The following is a 4,880-nucleotide window of genomic DNA, read 5'->3' as shown; positions in this document are numbered from 1 at the left end:
TTAATAAAAAAACTGTGCTTGCACATCCTGTGGGGCGTAAATTATGATGGGCGCACATCCTGCAGCGCACATGAATAAAAATAATATTAAAAACAAATTACTTTTTTTTTTTTTAAATCAAATTATTAAAAAAACTGTCCTTGCACATCCTGTGGGGCGCACATCCCGCGGTGCACATCCAGCTGCGCACATAAATAAAAATAATATTAAAACATTTTTACAAAAAAAAATATTTAAATCAAATTAATAAAAAAACTGTCCTTGCACATCCTGTGGGGCGCAAATTCTGTGGGGCGCACATCCAGCTACGCACATTAATATAAAAATAATATTAAAAACAATTTACAATTTTTTCGTTTTTAAATCAAATTAATAAAAAAACTGTGATTGCACATCCTGTGGGGCGCAAATTCTGTGGGGCGCACATCCTGCTGTGCACATAAATTAAAATAATATTAAAACATTTTTACAAAAAAAAATATTTAAATCAGATATAAAAAAAACTTTGCTTGCACATCCTGTGGGGCGCAAATTCTGTGGGGCGCACATCCTGCGGCGCACATCCTTCTGCGCACATAAATAAAAATAATATTAAAAACAATTTACAATTTTTTTTTTTAAATCAAATTAATAAAAAAACTGTGCTTGCACATCCTGTGGGAGGCAAATTATGTGGGGCGCAAATTCTGTGGGGCGCACATCCTGCGGCTCACATCCTGCTGCGCACATAAATAAAAATAATATTAAAACATTTTTACAAAAAAAATATTTAAATCAAATTAATAAAAAATCTGTGCTTGCACATCCTGTGGGGCGCAAATTCTGTGGGGCGCACATCCTGCGGCGCACATCCTGCTGTGCACATGAATAAAAATAATATTAAAACATTTTTACAAAAAAATATATTTAAATCAAATAAATAAAAAAACTGTGCTTGTACATCCTGTGGGGAACAAATTCTGTGGGGCGCACATCCTGCGGCGCAAATCCTGCTGCGCACATAAATAAAAATAATATTAAAACATTTTTACAAAAAAAAATATTTAAATCAAATTAATAAAAAAACTGTGCTTGCACATCCTGTGGGGCGCAAATTCTGTGAGGCGCACATCCTGCGGCGCACATCCTGCTGCGCACATAAATAAAAATAATATTAAAAACAAATTACAATTTTTTTTTTTAAATCAAATTAATAAAAAAACTGTCCTTGCACATCCTGTGGGGCGCAAATTCTGTGGGGCGCACATCCTGCGGCGCAAATCCTGCTGCGCACATGAATAAAAATAATATTAAAACATTTTTACAAAAAAAAATATTTAAATCAAATTAATAAAAAAACTGTCCTTGCACATCCTGTGGGGCGCAAATTCTGTGGGGCGCACATCCAGCTACGCACATTAATATAAAAATAATATTAAAAACAATTTACAATTTTTTCGTTTTTAAATCAAATTAATAAAAAAACTGTGCTTGCACATCCTGTGGGGCGCAAATTCTGTGGGGCGCACATCCTGCGGCGCACATCCTGCTGTGCACATGAATAAAAATAATATTAAAACATTTTTACAAAAAAATATATTTAAATCAAATAAATAAAATAACTGTGCTTGCACATCCTGTGGGGCGAAAATTCTGTGGGGCGCACATCATGCGGCGCACATCCTGCGAAACACATCCTGCTGCGCACATAAATTAAAATAATATTAAAACATTTTTACAAAAAAAATGTTTTAAACCAAATTACTAAAAAAACTGTGCTTGCACATCCTGCGAAACACATCCTGCTGCACACATAAATTAAGATAATATTAAAACATTTTTACAAAAAAAAATATTTAAATCAAATATAAAAAAAACTGTGCTTGCACATCCTGTGGGGCGCACATCCTGCGGCGCACATCCTGCTGCGCACATAAATTAAAATAATATTAAAACATTTTTACAAAAAAAAATATTTAAATCAAATTAATAAAAAAACTGTGCTTGCACATCCTGTGGGGCGCAAAATCTGTGGGGCGCACATCCTGCAGCGCACATCCTGCTGCGCACATAGATAAAAATGATATTAAAAAAAACTTACAATTTAAAAAAAAAATCAAATTAATAAAAAAACTGTGCTTGCACATCCTGTTGGGCGTAAATTATGTGGGGCGCACATCATGCAGCGCACATCCTGCTGCGCACATGATTAAAAATAATATTAAAACATTTTTACAAAAACATTTTTTTAAATCAAATTAATAAAAAAACTGTGCATGCACATCCTGCGGCTCACATCCTGCTGCGCACATAAATAAAAATAATATTAAAACATTTTTACAAAAAAAATATTTAAATCAAATTAATAAAAAATCTGTGCTTGCACATCCTGTGGGGCGCAAATTCTGTGGGGCGCACATCCTGCGGCGCACATCCTGCTGTGCACATGAATAAAAATAATATTAAAACATTTTTACGAAAAAATGTATTTAAATCAAATTAATAAAAAAACTGTCCTTGCACATCCTGTGGGGCGCAAATTCTGTGGGGCGCACATCCAGCTACGCACATTAATATAAAAATAATATTAAAAACAATTTACAATTTTTTCGTTTTTAAATCAAATTAATAAAAAAAATTTGTGCTTGCACATCCTGTGCTTGCACATCCTGTGGGGCGCACATCCTGCGGCGCACATCCTGCTGCGCACATAAATTAAAATAATATTAAAACATTTTTACAAAAAAATATATTTAAATCAAATAAATAAAATAACTGTGCTTGCACATCCTGTGGGGCGAAAATTCTGTGGGGCGCACATCATGCGGCGCACATCCTGCGAAACACATCCTGCTGCGCACATAAATTAAAATAATATTAAAACATTTTTACAAAAAAAATGTTTTAAACCAAATTACTAAAAAAACTGTGCTTGCACATCCTGCGAAACACATCCTGCTGCACACATAAATTAAGATAATATTAAAACATTTTTACAAAAAAAAATATTTAAATCAAATATAAAAAAAACTGTGCTTGCACATCCTGTGGGGCGCACATCCTGCGGCGCACATCCTGCTGCGCACATAAATTAAAATAATATTAAAACATTTTTACAAAAAAAAATATTTAAATCAAATTAATAAAAAAACTGTGCTTGCACATCCTGTGGGGCGCAAAATCTGTGGGGCGCACATCCTGCAGCGCACATCCTGCTGCGCACATAGATAAAAATGATATTAAAAAAAACTTACAATTTAAAAAAAAAATCAAATTAATAAAAAAACTGTGCTTGCACATCCTGTTGGGCGTAAATTATGTGGGGCGCACATCATGCAGCGCACATCCTGCTGCGCACATGATTAAAAATAATATTAAAACATTTTTACAAAAACATTTTTTTAAATCAAATTAATAAAAAAACTGTGCATGCACATCCTGCGGCTCACATCCTGCTGCGCACATAAATAAAAATAATATTAAAACATTTTTACAAAAAAAATATTTAAATCAAATTAATAAAAAATCTGTGCTTGCACATCCTGTGGGGCGCAAATTCTGTGGGGCGCACATCCTGCGGCGCACATCCTGCTGTGCACATGAATAAAAATAATATTAAAACATTTTTACAAAAAAATGTATTTAAATCAAATTAATAAAAAAACTGTCCTTGCACATCCTGTGGGGCGCAAATTCTGTGGGGCGCACATCCAGCTACGCACATTAATATAAAAATAATATTAAAAACAATTTACAATTTTTTCGTTTTTAAATCAAATTAATAAAAAAACTGTGCTTGCACATCCTGTGCTTGCACATCCTGTGGGGCGCACATCCTGCGGCGCACATCCTGCTGCGCACATAAATTAAAATAATATTAAAACATTTTTACAAAAAAATATATTTAAATCAAATAAATAAAATAACTGTGCTTGCACATCCTGTGGGGCGAAAATTCTGTGGGGCGCACATCATGCGGCGCACATCCTGCGAAACACATCCTGCTGCGCACATAAATTAAAATAATATTAAAACATTTTTACAAAAAAAATGTTTTAAACCAAATTACTAAAAAAACTGTGCTTGCACATCCTGCGAAACACATCCTGCTGCACACATAAATTAAGATAATATTAAAACATTTTTACAAAAAAAAATATTTAAATCAAATATAAAAAAAACTGTGCTTGCACATCCTGTGGGGCGCACATCCTGCGGCGCACATCCTGCTGCGCACATAAATTAAAATAATATTAAAACATTTTTACAAAAAAAAATATTTAAATCAAATTAATAAAAAAACTGTGCTTGCACATCCTGTGGGGCGCAAAATCTGTGGGGCGCACATCCTGCAGCGCACATCCTGCTGCGCACATAGATAAAAATGATATTAAAAAAAACTTACAATTTAAAAAAAAAATCAAATTAATAAAAAAACTGTGCTTGCACATCCTGTTGGGCGTAAATTATGTGGGGCGCACATCATGCAGCGCACATCCTGCTGCGCACATGATTAAAAATAATATTAAAACATTTTTACAAAAACATTTTTTTAAATCAAATTAATAAAAAAACTGTGCATGCACATCCTGCGGCTCACATCCTGCTGCGCACATAAATAAAAATAATATTAAAACATTTTTACAAAAAAAATATTTAAATCAAATTAATAAAAAATCTGTGCTTGCACATCCTGTGGGGCGCAAATTCTGTGGGGCGCACATCCTGCGGCGCACATCCTGCTGTGCACATGAATAAAAATAATATTAAAACATTTTTACAAAAAAATGTATTTAAATCAAATTAATAAAAAAACTGTCCTTGCACATCCTGTGGGGCGCAAATTCTGTGGGGCGCACATCCAGCTACGCACATTAATATAAAAATAATATTAAAAACAA

Source organism: Pleuronectes platessa, unplaced genomic scaffold, assembly GCF_947347685.1.
Source record: "Pleuronectes platessa unplaced genomic scaffold, fPlePla1.1 scaffold_38, whole genome shotgun sequence".
Classification (NCBI taxonomy): domain Eukaryota; kingdom Metazoa; phylum Chordata; class Actinopteri; order Pleuronectiformes; family Pleuronectidae; genus Pleuronectes; species Pleuronectes platessa.
Note: the sequence above shows the minus strand (reverse complement) of the source record.